We start from the raw sequence: 18,482 nt of genomic DNA, 5'->3' as shown, positions 1-18,482 counted from the left end.
AAAACTTGTCCTCAAGTTTTGGAATTTGTAAAGTTACACACACTTTAATATACTTTAATTCCAAACCCTTAGAGTTTTAAAAGTTAAAATTCAACCCTTATACTATTTATAACATTAATGGTTAATTATTATATATATGTATAAGATTAAGTCGTTTTACCGTTAGTAGGCCTCATTCACGAAGCCGGTCTATAAGGGGGGTATCAGGTTGTTGCCTATAAAATGGCAACTTAATGGGTGTCCATTCTCACCCACCGCTTCCTTGATCGGTGGAGGGTCGTTAGCCGAACGGGTCGGACAATGACTTTAAATTCTCATTAAAAGTATAATGAATATTATAAAGTAAGTAAACCTTTAATTAATTCCCAATCTTAGTTACTTTAGGAAAATGTGAATATGGTGCTAACCCATGAAATTCACACTTTGTACCTTACCAAGTCGTTGGTGGAGCGTGTGTGGTTAACCGGCACACTAACTTGGACTAGTAAGGATCACGAAGGGTGACTTAATGTTTATCATAGATCGGTGGAGCGTGTATGGTTAACCGGCACATTGATTAGGTGATAATATTAAGGGTACCAAGTGAATTTGCATGGTTATTCACACCTTGTTTTGTGATCCTCGGCATCCCAGTCACAAAACTTGAAGGGCACAATCGAGATTGAAACATGCCATTGAAAAGTTCAATGAATCTTAAAAGAATCTAGGAATTTCAAAACCAATTAAACCTAATAATTCATTTCGTTTTCATGGTGGAAATTGGTGAATCGTCATTCACCTACCTTCAAATATGTTATAGCTTAGATTACGGCATCCCTCTTCTAAGTTATAATATATTGTTTTGGATCCTAGCCTTAATATTACATTTGGGTGTATTATTAAGGATTCGATATATCTAATCTAAACTTGTTTTCTTCTTTTCAGATGTCTTCCAACAACAATGCTTCGGGCTCTAACCCTACTGGCTCCTTTTCCCTCATGAACCTTTGTGGGAGGGTCATCTTTGATGGTTCCAACTTCATGGATTGGATCCGGAACATCAGGATGGTCACTCGTTACGAGGACAAGGAATATATCCTTGATAAGGAGCTAAAGGAGCTTGATGAGTCCACTGCTACTCCTGAGGAGGTCGTTGAGTATCAGGCACATGAAAGAGATGCCACCAAGGTGGCATGCATCATGATAGCCACCATGACAGCTGAACTCCAAAAGTCCTATGAGGACTATTACCCTTTTGAGATGCATTAGGATCTGATGGAAAGGTACCATCAGAGTGCTCGTCAAGAGCGGTATGAAATAATCTCCTCCATGATCACTACCTGTATGAAGGATAGCGAACCAATCACGAGCCACATGCAGAAAATGCAAAGGTATGTGGACCGTCGAATGAAACTGAATGTGAACTTCCCTGAGGAGTTGGCAATTGATATCATTTTGCACTCCTTGCCCTCGTGTTATGATCAATTTCGTATGACATACCACATGAACAAGGAGGAAGTCACACTCAGTAAGCTTCAAGGACTTCTGAAGACTGCCGAAAGTGGTCTTAAGAGTAAGTCGGTTACTACTCCTACTCCTACTACTACCCCTGTTTTGGCTATCGGGCAAGGCAAAGGGAAGAAGAGGAAGCACCCTTCGAAATGTACCAAGGGAAAGTCCCTTGAAGGCTCCTCATCTGGAACCAAAGGTGGTTCTATCACTCCTTCTGCCATCCCTAAAGGATGTTGAATGCTTCTACTGTCAAAATAAGGGGCACTGGAAGCGAAACTGCCCAAAGTACTTGCAGGATGTCAAGGATGGGAAAGTGAAACCATCCCATGCAGGTATTTACACTATATTGTATAATAACTCATCATATTCTAATTCTTGGGTTCTTGATACAGGTTGTGGTATTCACATCTGTTGTGACTTGCAGGGCCTAAGAAGAAGTGAGGATGTGGAGCACGGAAAGATAAACTTAATCATGGGGAACAAGAAGGTTGCACCTGTTGCCAAGATTGGAGTTTATACTTTGTTGCTAGATAGTGGGTTAAAGATAGATTTGAATAAATGTGTGTACTCGTCTGAAATGGCGAGGAATATTATTTCCTTTCATGCTTTGTACAAACAAGGTTTTACCTTTGCTTTTGATAATGAAGTTAGTAGTATTAATGCTTTCTTTAATAATGTTCTTTATTTTAAAGCATTACCTTGTGATGGTGTGTATGAAGCTTTATCAGTTGTAGATAATTTAGGAAATAATGTATTATGTATTGATTCTTCTACTAGCTTGGATAAAGCATCTTTGTGGCATTGTCGTCTTGGACATGTAAGCAAGAAACGCATAGGCCAGCTCCAAAAGGATGGAGTCTTGGAGTCGTTCGACCTCAAGTCGGATGATAGTTGTGAGTCTTGTCTACTTGGAAAAATGACAAAATCACCCTTCACTGGTACTTATGCAAGGGGTGAGGATTTGTTGGACCTTATACATACTGATGTATGTGGACCATTCAAAACCGCCACAAGGGATGCTAATCGCTATTATGTGACTTTTATTGATGATTTTAGTAGATATGGTTATGTCTACTTAATCAAACATAAGTCAGAAACTTTTGAAAGGTTTAAAGAGTTTAAACAGGAAGTAGAAAATCAATTGGGCAGGAACATTAAGATGCTTCGATCCGATCGAGGTGGTGAGTATCTTAGTACTGAGTTCCTCGACTATCTTAAGGAGTGTGGGATTGTCTCACAATTGACACCTCCCAGGACACCACAGCTAAATGGTGTAGCTGAGAGGCGTAATCGAACTTTGTTGGACATGGTTCGCTCTATGATGAGTCGAGCTTCGCTACCAATCTCTTTTTGGGGGTATGCCTTAGAGACTGCCACCCACATCCTTAATCTACTCCCTACAAAGAAGGTTGCCAAAACACCTCATGAAATGTGGACTGGGAAAGTTCCCAATTTGGACCATATCAAGATTTGGGGTTACGAGGCTTTCGTGAGGCGCGAGACTCATGACAAGCTCAAACCTCAAAGTGAAAGGTGTATTTTCATCGGCTACCCACAAAAATCCTTTGGTTACCTCTTCTACAGACCCAGTGAGAATGTGGTCTTTGTGGCTAGGAGAGGGGTCTTTCGAGAGAGAGAATTTATAAAACAGGGAGACAGTGGGAGGCAAATTGACCTTGAAGAAATTCAAGACTCAATTGGTGAAGGAACGTCAGACACTAGCAATCAACTTGAGGAGGAAAATCTTGTTGATCCAGCTGACGAGTTTATACTTCCGAGGCGTTCCACAAGGGTCAGGAACACACCTGCATTTTATTATGGATTTCATATTACTACGGAAGGTGATACATTTATCAGTGACAGTACACTGGTAAATATGGATGAACCTAACAATCTCTTTTTGGGGGTATGCCTTAGAGACTGCCGCCCACATCCTTAATCTAGTCCCTACAAAGAAGGTTGCCAAAACACCTCATGAAATGTGGACTGGGAAAGTTCCCAATTTGGACCATATCAAGATTTGGGGTTGCGAGGCTTTCGTGAGGCGCGAGACTCATGACAAGCTCAAACCTCGAAGTGAAAGGTGTATTTTCATCGGCTACCCACAAAAATCCTTTGGTTACCTCTTCTACAGACCCAGTGAGAATGTGGTCTTTGTGGCTAGGAGAGGGGTCTTTCGAGAGAGAGAATTTATAAACCAGGGAGACAGTGGGAGGCAAATTGACCTTGAAGAAATTCAACACTCAATTGGTGAAGGAACGTCAGACACTAGCAATCAACTTGAGGAGGAAAATCCTGTTGATCCAGCTGACGAGTCTATACTTCCGAGGCGTTCCACAAGGGTCAGGAACACACCTGAGTTTTATTATGGATTTCATATTACTACGGAAGGTGATACATTTATCAGTGACAGTACACTGGTAAATCTGGATGAACCTAACAGTGTTAAGGAAGCTATGGCAGGCCCAGAGTCTACTAAATGGAAGGAGGCTATGGACAGCGAGATACATTCCATGTATGACAATCAAGTTTGGAACTTGGTTGATAATGTACCAGGCCGTAAGACAGTCGGGTGCAAATGGATCTTCAAGAAGAAGACCGACATGGATGGGAAGGTACACACTTATAAGGCTCGACTGGTTGCGAAGGGTTTTACTCAGACTCAGGGTATTGATTATGATGAAACCTTTTCACCAGTAGCAAAGATTAAGTCTATTAGGGTTATGCTAGCCATTGCTGCATTTCATGATTATGAAATATGGCAAATGGATGTCAAAACTGTTTTCCTTAACGGAAAGTTGGCTAAGGATGTTTACATGAATCAGCCAGAGGGTTTTGTCAGTGCAGAGTACCCCAATAGAGTGTGCAAGCTTGAGAAATCCATTTATGGATTGAAACAAGCATCTCGAGGTTGGAATCTTTGTTTCGATGAGAAGGTCAAAGAGTTTGGTTTCTCAAGAAGTGAAGATGAGTCTTGCGTGTATGTCAGAGCTAGTGGGAGTATAGTTAGCTTTTTGGTACTGTATGTGGATGACATACTACTCATAGGAAATGACATCCCAACCTTGCAGGAGGTTAAGTCCTGGCTTGGGAAGTGCTTTGCTATGAAGGACCTTGGAGAAGCTGCCTATATCCTAGGGATAAGGATATTAAGAGAAAGGAGTAAAGAGTAATTGGACTTAGTTAGAGTATCTACTTGGATAAGGTGTTGAAAAGGTTCAACATGCAGAATTCCAACAAAGGAGAATTACCGATCCAAAGCAATGCCAAACTGAGCAAGGCTCAGAGCCCGAGTACAGAAGATGAGATAGCTGAGATGAGACGATTACCTTATGCTTCCGCTGTTGGTTCGATCATGTATGCTATGACTTGTACCCATCCTGATGTGGCCTTCGCTTTGAGCATGGTCAGCAGATATCAGGGGAACCCTGGCAAGGCTCATTGGACTGCGGTAAAGAATATTCTCAAATACCTGCGGAGGACTAAGGATTGGATCCTTGCCCTTGGCGGGAGTGATGACTTGAGAGTAGTAGGGTATAGTGATGCTAGTTTTCAGACTGATAGGGATAACTTCCGCTCTCAGACCGGCTGGGTCTTTACCTTAAATAGAGGGGCAATCACTTGGAAGAGTTCCAAACAGGAGACTGTAGCTGATTCGACTTGTGAATAAGAGTACATAGCAGCGAGTGAAGCGGCAAAGGAGGCGATATGGCTGAGGAACTTCATCGGAGACCTTGGAGTTGTACCAGCTATTAAGGAGCCTATGGAGATTTTCTATGATAGCAATAGTGCGGTTGCCTTAGCCAAGGAACCAAGAGATCATGGCAGATCCCGACACATTGACAGAAAATATCACTTCATAAGACACAAGATAGAAGAGGGACTCCTCGTGGCAAAGTGGGTATCGTCCGATGAGAACCCTGCGGATCCCCTTACGAAGGGACTGACGAGGGTGAAGCATTTGCAGCATGCGAGACGCATCGGGCTGAGGGACGGTATTAGTTTTACATATTAGATTGTTATTACCGAAACTTGTAAAATGTAATCGACGTTTGATGATGAATAAAAGTTGTGATTTATTTATGAGTAAGGTGTTGCTATCATTGTCAATTATTTACTATTGTTTTAGCTTTGCATGTTTTGACTTCCAGAATAATAAGTTTATTCAAACTCTCCACGGTCGGTCATATGTCGGAAGTAGGTATGAATCAAGACTGTCATGAATTGGGATTGTAGATGACTAAAGGTGTTTAGCCATAGCAATGGTTGCTACAACATTCATGAGTACTCATAAGTTATGAGTATTGGAATAAACCCACGCTCACTTATATCACTTCATGGAATTTATCTCGAGTGATCGTGAGACGGTAATATCATATAAGTCTTCAAACCTAGAGATATGAGTTGTTACCTATGAGTTGGTTGTGCATTGATTGCACGTAAACGCATCAGTAACTTGATGTTATAAAACGTGCCTTTGTGTGCAATTCAATAAGTAGTAGAACAAGCATATGAGTCGAAGTTTATCTGTTCCTTCTAGAAATAGAAGCGATATCTGGGCCCCTCGATGATTTTGTTTTGACCTATGTATCGGGCGCGGTCAGAACTAAATTAATGTGTTCGATTAAGTTCTTTGTCAAACAAATCGGAAATCGGGAAACAAACTGCTGGACAATAAGTAAGACATTGTTCCATGTATTTGTCCGGCTGATATCATGAGAGTAGAGGATTATGTGATCACTTATTTAAAATGGCGCTTCATAGTTCAACAGAGTTTTCGAGAGCTACGATTGCCGGTTGGTTCCTGAAGCTATATAGGCAAATACAGTTATCAGACTTATCCAAGTGGGAGACTGTTGGATAAGGTGTCTAAGTCCATAACTTATTTGGTATATACTTGACCCGACCCGCCATGGTCCATTTGGGTTGCACTTCACCCGAACTATTTATATGGATAACATTATTAGAAGAGTATATTTGCGGCCTACTAATATATTATAAGTTAAAATATATTAATATGAAATTGTATTATTTAATTAGTATTGATCTTAAATTAATTATGAATTAATTTAGTGATCATAAGGTGACTAATTAAATAATGGGCTATTGTACTTATATAGTGTGGGCTAACACTCATAAGGAAATGGGCTAAGCTTGAATGGGAGTCCATGGATGATCCATGGAGCTTTTGACCCATTGATCCTTGGAATAGGAAAAGACATGGGTTATTAGGGTTTGCATGGTTCATAACCCTAATCATCCACACTATATAAAGAGGCTTATGGTGCTTGAAAAAAGACTATGTGTGTGTGTGCATAAGGTGTGGCCGATTTCTACAGTATTTGAGTGCTCTCTCATAATTTTTCCAAGTTTGTGGTGATTTGTGATTTCCATTTGAGGCATTCACATTATTGGTGCTTGGCTCTCAAACTCCCAAGGAATCAACTCACCAACAAAGGTATGTAATTCTTCTAGTATCTTTTATGTTTAAAAGTACCCCATGTATGCTAGATAGGTTATGAACCTTGGAAAATTATTTTGCATGTATTTTAGACAAACATAGATCCAAGGTTTCTAGGGTTGCATGAACACCTCAGGAGTGTTAGTTTGCTCAAAACCCAACACAAGCTTCTCACTATGGAGAGCACATGCCTTGTTCGTCAAGAAGAAAGACGAATCGTTTCGTATGTGCATCGACTACAGGGAACTCAACAAGCTTACCATTAAAAATCGTTATCCCTTACCCCGCATTGATGATTTATTTGATCAACTTCAAGGAGCCAACTACTTCTCGAAGATAGATCTACGATCCGGGTACCACCAAGTACGAGTGTTGGAGGAGGATGTTCCCAAGACAGCCTTCCGAACTCGTTATGGGCACTACGAATTCGTAGTGATGCCATTCGGATTAACTAACACGCCCGTAATATTCATGGATTTAATGAATAGGGTGTTTCGTCCTTACTTTGATCAGTTCGTCATTGTCTTCATCGATGACATACTCATCTACTCTCGTAGTAAGGAGGAACATAGTCAACATCTTCGTCAAGTCTTAGAAACATTACGATCGGAGAAGCTCTATGAAAAGTTCTCCAAGTGCGAATTTTGGATTCGAAGAGTTGAATTCTTGGGCCACGTAGTTAGTGAAGAGGGAATTCACGTGGACCCTTCCAAAATCAAGGCCATTGAGAACTGGTCAACACCGAAGACACCTACAGAAATTCGTCAATTTCTAGGTCCCGCTGGCTACTTTCGCAGGTTCATTCAGAACTTCTCCTGCATTGCGAAACCTCTTACAACACTGACCCAGAAGGGCGTGGCCTTTGACTGGGAAGAGAAGCAAGAGAGAGCGTTCCAAACGCTCAAGCGAGCCTTGTGCACCGCACCAATACTATCCCTCCCCGAAGGGATGGAAGACTTCGTTGTCTATTGCGATGCTTCAAATCAAGGGCTCGGCTGTGTTCTGATGCAACGAGGTAAGGTCATCGCCTATGCCTCGAGACAGCTGAAGACACACGAGGTCAACTACACCACCCACGATCTTGAACTAGGAGCAGTTGTGTTTGCCCTGAAGATCTGGAGACACTACCTGTATGGTACAAAAAGTACTATCTTTACAGATCACAAAAGCCTACAACATATATTCGACCAGAAGGAGCTCAACATGATACAATGACGGTGGGTCGAGCTACTCACTGATTACGAATGTGAAATTCGTTATCATCCAGGTAAAGCCAACGTAGTAGCCGACGCCCTAAGTCGGAAAGAATACTCTGGTCGTAGAGTCAAATTTTTTACTCTAACTATCCATTCACACTTGTCCACGCAAATTAAGGAGGCTCAGCTCGACGCTTTGAAACCTGAAAATGTGGCAGTGAATCCCTGAGAGGGATGGATAAGAACTTGGAAGTCAAGGGTGGCGGAGCCTTATATCTCATGGATCGGATCTGGACACCGAAACACGGTGGTTTCAGAGACTTGGTCTTGAACGAGGTGCACAACACTCGTTATTCCGTCCACCCAAGTTCAGATAAGATGTATCTGGATCTTAGAAAGCTATACTGGTGGCCTAACATTAAAGCAGAGATTGCTACCTTCGTAAGTAAATTCCTTACTTGCGCCAAGGTCAAGGTCGAATACCAGAAACCCTCCGGTCTTCTACAACAACCAGAGATACCGGAATGGAAGTGGGAGCGGATCACTATGGACTTCATAACCAAGTTTCCCAAGACAACGGGTGGACTTGATACCTTATATGTCATCGTCGACAGATTGACCAAGTCCGCACACTTCCTGCCTATCAAAGAAACAGACAAGATGGAGAAGCTTACAAGAACCTACATTCAGGAGATTGTACGACTGCACGGTGTTCCCATATCCATTATCTCGGACAGAGATAGTAGATTCACTTCGAGGTTCTGGCAGTCGCTACAAAGTTCCCTAGGAACTAGGCTGGACATGAGTACAGCCTACCATCCACAGACCGGTAGACAAAGTGAGTGAACTATCCAAACCTTGGAAGATATGTTACGAGCCTGTGTGATCGACTTTGGGAAGGCATGGGATACTCATTTACCCCTTGTCGAATTTTCCTACAACAACAGTTATCACACGAGCATAAAGGCTGCTCCATTCGAGGGCCTCTATGGCCGAAAGTGCAGATCCCCTCTGTGCTGGGCTGAGGTGGGTGATACCCAGTTAGCTAAAGGACGAGTTCCTGAAAACACTCTCACGGGTCCGGAGATCATTCGGGAAACGACAGAGAAGATCGTTCAGATTCGTGAACGATTGAAAGCCTCTAGAGACCGACAGAAAAGCTACGCTGATAAATGAAGGAAACTGTTGGAATTCCAGGTGGGAGACCGTGTTCTATTGAAGGTCTCACCCTGGAAGGGCTTGATACGCTTCGGAAAGCGTGGAAAGCTAAATCCAAGGTACATAGGGCCTTTCGAGATTCTTGCCAGAATCGGCCCTGTAGCTTACAAACTTAACTTACCGCGCGAACTCAGTAACGTACATTCTACTTTCCACGTCTCGAACTTGAAAAAGTGTCTGTCCGAAGAGACACTTGTAATCCCACTCGACGAGATCGAGATCAACGAGAGCCTCAACTTCGTGGAAGAACCAGTAGAGATCATGGACCGGGAGGTCAAGAAAACGAAACAAAGCTGTATCCCGATAGTGAAGGTTCGCTGGAACGCCAAGCGAGGACCTGAATTCACTTGGAAGCGAGAGGATCAGATGAAACTGAAATATCCTCGTCTTTTTACTTAGTTATTTGTAACTACTTATTTGCTTAAACTATAATTTCGGGACGAAATTCCTTGTAACGGGGGGATAATGTGACAACCCAAAATTTCTATTTTGTGCAACCGTTCACTTCAATAGAAGTCAGAACTGTTTCTGCTAACTTTCAAGCGTTTTGGAATAAGTTTGAGTGTTTTAAGATTAGTACTTCAGGAGATAACAGGAGAGAGGATGCCCTAGGGTTTATTGTGCAACAATAATGTCCCAAAACTCCAAGAGTTTGGATTTTACGGCCTAAACAAAGGTGTTTACGGCCGTAAACCCTAAAAGGGGGTATAAATATGACACTTAGTCATTATTTACCACTTTTCACATTTTCAAGATCCAAAACCCATTTCTCTCTCAAGTATCATCCGACTTTTCTTCAAGATCTTCAACTTTGTAAGTGTTTCTAGCCCTAAAAAGTTGATATCTTACTTAATCTAGTGATCTTACATGATTCCATCCGTGAAATCATTCCAAAAGTGTAGATCTTCAAGTTTCACCAAGAACACCAAGAACACACACTAGTGTTCTTGGACTTTTAGCACCTTTTCAAGCTTCTACCTAGTAAGAACTCTTACCCAAGTGTATTATAAGACTTGTTACACTTCTAATCATCAAGAAAACACCCAAGAAACACAAGATCAAAGGTGTTTACGGTCCAAGAACACCTTGGACCGTAAACCCTAACAAAGGGGCTAAAGTGGCCCTAGTCCCTTACAAAGCCTTGGAAACTAGCCTAGACCCCTTCCTTGATGTGCTTAGTACTTGAAAACATCAAAAGACCATAAACCATTTGGGTTTACGGCCGTAAACCCAAGGAAAAATGGTCCAAGGACCGTAAACTCCCTAAAGGAGTGAAATGGTGCCCTAATCTCTTCCTAAGGCTTAAACATGAAGTAGGAATGCTTCTTATGATCTTTATGGCTTAAAAACACAAAATGGTCAAGTACCATGAGTTTACGGCCGTAAACTCATGGGTTTACGACCGTAAACTCAATGATTTATGGTCACAAAACCATAAACTCCAAGGGAGTTTACCCTTGAACCCTAAACTCAATTGCAATGTCCTACAACCTTTAGATGCAATCCTTAGCACTTATAAGCACTTAAATCAAGTGTTTTACATGTCTTAGGATGTCTTAACTTGGTTAATTAGTTGTTTAATGACTAATTGGATACATATATGTGTGATTATATGTTAACTAGGATCCTTGTGTGTGTTCAAGTCTTCACTTGACACTTAGCATCCTACATCATCCGTTCATCCAAACCACTCACTACAGGTGAGTTCATACCCCCTTAATCAATCTTTTAAATGATTTTAAATGCTTTCATGGGGGGGGGATACAAGTAGAAAACAGGAAGTTATAGAATCAATCACATGTGATTTATAACTGTGTTTTCAAACAACTGATTTCACATACTTCAAAATGTGATAAATACAATGCTTTTCAGTTATTTTTAGTTTGTTATCAACAAATTACTTTTGAATTATTTTATAAACTGACATCAAGTCATTATTATTTATTGTTCAAAACTCTTAAATGTTTTACAAAACCTCTTTCAATTTACTGTTAAAAACCATATCTATACACTTATGTTTCATGTATATATGTATTGATATGAGAGCTTTCATTCTTTCTTCAGTTCCAACACTCTTGAGTAGCAAGGGTGTATAAACCTACTTGGACATTCAATTTACATTCCAGTAAACTATTATAGGTATAGTTTAGGGGATACAAATTACTATTCCTATTACAAGGAATTACACAAGAGTCAGTTCATTCATGAGTCTATACTACTATATGAAGAGATACTATTACATGTTATCCAGAGAGAAATACTATATCTCTACAGAGAGAAATACTATATATATACTATACGGGACTGACCATCCTACACCTGGCTGCTAGCTACAGCGGGACCTGTTCATCGACGGATGATCTCGGTTGTACTGTTCGGCGAGTTTCCACGCCGTGTTTATCCTAAGGCAAAAGGATACGATTTCAATGATTATATAATTTTCCCTATTACTTTTATTTTGTGACACATTCACATAAACGATGAGGTAGACTATAATTTTATAATAATAGTTGTACAAGGAAAAATCTTCATTGATACAGAAATGCAAACCTTGAAAGCATTCGGGTCTTGGTAGAAGACTACTTTTTATACTAGTAGGAAATATGGGATTTTCTAGGGTTTTCACACTTATACTAAATGTTTCATAAAATATTTACAAGTCTTTCATAACAGCTTTTCAAATCAATGACACCATAATACTTATGAATTCACCAGCTTTATGCTGATCTACACTTTCAAAATAACTTGTATTCTCAGGTCACCAGTAGACAGGTACGATGACCAGGTTTTGAGAAGACGGAGCACAGACAAGACTCGTCTTTTATTTTGATTACATATTTTGGTGTCTTATTACTATGAAAGAACACTCATGTATTAAAACTTTACTTTTAATGCAATGGATGATGTTGTTGCTTGTTTACTACTTTGCACTGTTATGATACTTTACATGACGTCCTCCACCCCTGAACGTTTCCGCCGTTCTTGGTTTTGGGGTGTGACAAATACTTATAGAGAAGTATCGAAGGGCTTCTTTTGTTAGGCTTATCGGGTGGTTTATAATTTCGTTACATATCAACCTAAACATAAGGTGAGTAATTGTAACGGAAATTACTTGTTTGACCAGTGTAGTCAGTGACAAGTATGCTATGAATGATGTTGATAGTAACTTTGAAAGAAAATGAAACTCATACAGGAAATCATTATAATGAAAAAATATTTGTTCTGGATCCTGTTGGGTAACAAACATCGTGGGCTTCGATAGTTTGATCAAGATCACTCATGAGAAAGGAATATGATTTTGAGTTTCGAAAAATGGTACTGAAACAAATGTTTCGTCAAAACTGGAACATAGTTCCCCGTTAATTCCTTACGAAGATAGAAAGTTGGGTTTCACTTTCATCACGGCCTCATGATGTCAGATCATTAACACATAATTTTGATATATCTAAATCTTGATGGGTCGAATCAAAGATCTCTTGGAAATATGTCTTCGTGTGTGCAAGTGTAAGAAATTTGGTGATGAAAAAGATTGGTTTTGAGTAACGAATTGTACCTCTGTTATTTTCGGACAAAACAGATAACTCTTAACTCATGTGAGAAGAGTAAGGTAGCTCAATTGACTACTGTGAATATAAGCCTGACTTGGGAAGAAATTTTTGTATGAAAAATTTCATAAAGGCTTTCGTAAACACACATTGAGTCTACAGAGGCTTGGGTCAACATGCTGCACCATGCTTCTAGGGACAGTCTAACTAGTACATAGTTGTCGAAAGTTTACCTTCCCATAGAAACGCAAGCATGACCCTTGAAAAAAAATTCGTGTAATCTGCACAAAGAAAAAAAAATAAAGAAAATAACAAAAATCTTTTTGATATTTTTGATTTTTCTAACAGAAAGAAAATGTTTTTGTGTTTTTGTGAATTCTTCGAAAAAAAAAACAATTAACAAAAGAAAATCTTTTTGGAATTTTTTATTTTTCGAAAAGAAAACAACAAAACAAAAATAAAATCTTTTTGGAGTTTTTGATTTTTCGAAAATAAAACTAAGATTCAAACTTACGAAAAACCTTTTTACAAACATACGAAAATTTGTAAACAAACTACCATTTGCCATTGTTACGAAAATTTGGCAAACTAACGAAAATTTGACAACCTTACGAAAATTTGACAAACGAACGAAAATTTTGTACCACACAACCAACATGCAAATTGTCGAATTCGAAGCGTGTCGAAGCGTTGACTATGAACAGTAACAGCTGAATGACGTCTTATTGCCTCTGAATCGACACATTTATATAGCAATCCTTTGCTATACATTCGAAATCCTTCCTGGAACAGAACTCGCTTTAATCATTCCCAAACGTGTCAAAATTCGAACAAATGATTTTTCATCCAAAGCTTTTGTAAAAATATCAGCAAGCTGATCAGTTGTTTTTACAAAATGAACTTCAATGTATCCATCTTCCACATGATCTTTGATAAAGTGATAACGAAGAGCTATATGTTTTGTTTTCGAATGTTGTACTGGATTATGACAAATACGTATAGCACTTTGAGAATCACAGTACGATGGAATCTTTTTCATATTTTCAGCATAATCTCTCAACTGACTTTGGATCCAAATAATTTGTGATGTACAAGCAGCAACTGCAACATATTCGGCTTCAGCAGTAGAAATCAAAACACACGTTTGCTTCTTCTACTGCCAACTAACCAACTTTCCATCCAAAAATTGACAACCACCACTTGTACTTTTTCGATCCAAGGTACACCCTCCTAGATCTGCATCTGAAAAAGCCTGAATGAAAAATCCTGTTTTCGAAGGATACCACAATCCTAACGAAATTGTTCCCTTCAGATAACGAAAGATATTCTTCACAACTGTTAAATGTGGTTCTCGAGGATTTTCTTGATACCTAGCACAATTACATACATAAAACATGATATCAGGTCTACTTGCAGTAAGATAAAACAGTGAACCTATCATGCTCCTGTATAAAGTAAGATCAACCACAAGCGTTTCTGACAAAGGTGTTAGCTTTGTGCGAATAGCCATTGGTACTCTTAACTTCATGCTATTTATCAATCCAAACTTTTCGAGCAAATTCCTTGTATATTTTTCCTGATTGATGAAAATGCCTTCTCTGTTTTGACATATGTTTAAGCCAAGAAAATTATTGATTTTACCCATCGTGCTCATTTCGAATTGGCTTTTCATCAAATTTTCAAATTCATTAGATAAAGCAGGGAGTCAACTGATCCTTGTTTAAATTTCGACTGTTTTAAGAAACTGGTAAGAGTTGCATACCATGCTCTTGGTGCTTGTTTTAACCCATATACAACTTTATCTAAAATATATACATGATCAGGATGCATTTCATTTACGAAACCTGGAGGTTGTTCTACGTAAACAGTTTCTTCGAGTTCTCCATTGAGAAAGGCACATTTCACATCCATTTGATAGACATCAAAATCCTTATGACCTGCATATGCTAAGAATATTCGAACAGCCTCGAGTCTTGCAACAGGGGAAAAGGTTTCTTCATAATCAATACCTTCTTGTTGCGAATATCCTTTTACAATTAATCGTGCTTTATTTCTTACAATATTTCCATCTTTTTCGGTTTTGTTTTTGAAAAGCCATTTTAACCCGACAATCGAAACATTTTCAGGTTTAGGAATTAATATCCAAACCTTGTTTCTTTCGAATTCAGCCAGTTCAGATTGCAATGCAACAACCCAATCAGAGTGTTCCATTGCCATCTTAACTGTCTTTGGTTCAATTTTAGATATGAAAACACTGAACATGCAAAATTCTTGATGAGTATTTAATACCTCATTCTTCGCACGAATCTGAGCTCTTGTTAACACTCCATCTTTAGGATTTCCAATGGCTTGATCTTTTGGATGAGTTTTTGTCCATTTCTCTAATGCTGGATATGCTGGATCAAATTCTAAAGGTGCATCTTCGTACAACTCTTCATTTTCAGATCCTGCAACAGAAAGATTATCATTTATTTTGTGAAATTCATCATTTTGAGCAAGACTTTCGACAGAATTATCATTTTGATGCTCCCCCTCAACAAGATGCTCGCCCTCAACAACTTCATCCATTCTCCCATTCTCCCCCCTCGAAAGAATGCTCCCCCTCAACCAGAGTATTCGAATCCAAGTGCTCTCCCTCCACTGGATTATTATGCATACTTTCGCCAACTTCTGGAGAATTCGTTATTGAATTAACATCTTCAATAGTTTGAGGGATTTGCAAGTCATCAGTATGCTTCGACAATTCAGATTGTTGGTTATCATTTGCACGAACTTCAGCATCCACAGCCCTGTCAGAAATACCAAAAATTAAATCATATTCAAAATCAGATGAATTCACAATGTCAGATTCATTTGTTGATTCATTAATAATTGGCTTTTGTTCGAATTGTTTTTCAACTTGTTTGACATAATGATCATCAAAAGTAAGATTAAATGTCTCTTCGACTTTGTGTGTGCGCTTGTTTAACACTCTGTATGCAACCGAATTGTGCGAATATCCCAAGAAAATTCCTTCGTCAGCTTTTGCTTGAAATTTCGAAATATTATCCTTGAGATTCATGATAAAGCACCTACAGCCAAACACATGAAAGAATTTAACATTTGGTTTTTGGTTCTTGATTATTTCATACGGAGTGATGTTAAAACAGCGATGAATAAAAGAACGATTCTGAGTAAAACATGTTGTTGACACCGCTTCGACCCATAGATACTGAGGAAGATTCGCATATGTCAACATAGTTCTTGCTGCTTCACAAAGTGATCTATTTCTTCGTTCAACTACACCATTTTGTTGTGGTGTATATGGAGACGAAAAGTTATGCGAAATTCCTTTCTCAATTAAGTACGAATCCAGCATTTTGTTTTTGAACTCAAAGCCATTATCACTCTTGATTTTTCGAACATTCTTTTTCAAACTCATCTCAATTTTCTTGATAAAATCAATCATTGTTTGAGCGACTTCAGATTTTAACCTGAGAAAATACACCCAAGTGAATCGAGAAAAATCATCAACAATAACCAAAATGTACCGTTTCTTGTTGAGAGTTTCAACAGTTGATGGTCCACAGAGGTCAATATGAATAAGTTCCAACGGTTCCATAATTTTCGAATCTATCACAATTGGATGACCTTTCCTATGCTGTTTTCCTTGTTCACAAGTTGCACATAGGATATTATTGTCAAATTTTAAAACTGGTAAGCTTCAAACAGGATCATCAAGTACCAACTTATTTAAATTGCGAAAATTTAAATGTGATAATCGATGATGCCATAGCCAGCTGATGTATGATGAAGCTTTAGAAAGTAAGCACACTAAAGTTTTGCCAATGTTTGGTTTGATATCAGGAGTAGACATGTCACCATGTCGTTTGGACTTGAGCAAAACTTCGTTAGTTTCGACATTCGAAATGATGCTACTTTCTTCGTTAAACAACACTTGATTGCCAGTGCGCACACCAAGTTGTGAAAAACTTATCTAGTTATGTTGAAGACCTTCTACATAAGCAACACGATTAACAGGGAATTTTCCATTCGTGAATTTGCCATATCCTTTTACCTGATATTTGTGATTGTTGCTGAACTTTACAACCCCTGCATTTTCCAAGCTTCAAAAATCTCTTAAATTTTCCTTTCGTCCAGTCATGTGACGTGAGCAACCACTATCGATATACCATTTCTCATCATATTGCTCGTCACATAGCACCTGCATTCATTTAAAGAATTTAGGTACCCAAGGCTTTTTGGGTCCTTGGAAATTAGCTTTGAAAACAGAATGAAATGTAGAACCTTTAACCCAATCACAAACTTTACTTTTGAGACTATCAATTAAGTTAACATCACTAGGTAAAGGAACAGAAACATAAGTTTTTGTTAGTTTGGGATTGTCACTGACACATGCCTTCGTCTTTTTAGATTGAGTATGAACAAGCTTTTCTTTCGAAACTGGTTGCCAAGTTTTACCGAAATGTTCGAATCTTTTGAAGATGAGCTTGCATTTGACGAAGTATTCACATACTTCTCATAAGCTTCGTGAATTTGTTGTTGAGAGTATTTCCTTGATTGATACATTCGTCCTTTTCCTTCAAGTCAGTGATCAATGTTTTTGTCACGAGACAACCCTTTTGTGTACGAAACTTTGAAGGTTTGTTTCCCTGCTGGATTTGGAAAATTCGGTTTTTGTGGGATGAAATCAACATTTGATTTCGGTCGAAATGCCATTGCGTATCGACTTCCATCATTGTTTCCAACACTTATGTTTTGAGAAAATCGATTTTGAGATTTTTGTTTTTGAGAAAAACTTCTTTGTTGATTAGAAGAAAATCGTTGTGTTGTTGATTGATTTTGAACACTCGTTGATTTGGTTTTGTTATCTTTGGAAAATGATGAATTTGAAACTTTTGAAGAATTTGTTTTTTGGATGATATTCAGATTTAGTTTTATTTGTTTGAGTGAGATTTTTCTTTTGATCTGAACGAATTGGTGAATTTGAAAACTTGTTTTCAACAAATTTAGACTTTGTGTTTTCAGTTGTTTTTAATGACAAACCATTTTGTTGCTTTCGTAACTCCACGGTTTGCCAGAAAATCTTCTTTCGAGCTTGTCTTTTTGAAATTGCATTTTCTTTTGAAAATTTGTCAATTTGTTCTTTAAATTTTTTGGAATTTAATTTTACAACAGTTTCATTTTCCACAACAACTTCTTTTGTAACTTCTTTCACAATTTTCGATTTTTCAACCCATTTGCGTTGTGGTTTTTGTCTTTGAAAAACATACAAATTCTTTGTTAAGGTATTTTCGACTGTGCTTTGATTTGAAAAGAATCCTTTGTCTGCTGTCTTCTTGTTGTCATCTTCGACCATTTTGTTGAATTCTGGTTTAATGTTCTCAACATTTCCAGTAGTAACAAACACTTGATTTGGAAAGACAACATCATCAGTACACTTGAAATTAGGATACACCACTTGATTTGTTTCCAAATAATGGGCTCCTTTTTCAGAAAACATTTTGTCCAAATTTTCAGTGTCCCCAAATACTTGATCAACAACAACACAAGGAATTTCTTTTTCTGTCG

Source organism: Lactuca virosa, chromosome 1 (assembly GCF_052849685.1).
Source record: "Lactuca virosa cultivar CGN04683 chromosome 1, Lactuca_virosa_CGN04683_v6, whole genome shotgun sequence".
NCBI lineage: Eukaryota > Viridiplantae > Streptophyta > Magnoliopsida > Asterales > Asteraceae > Lactuca > Lactuca virosa.
Note: the sequence above shows the minus strand (reverse complement) of the source record.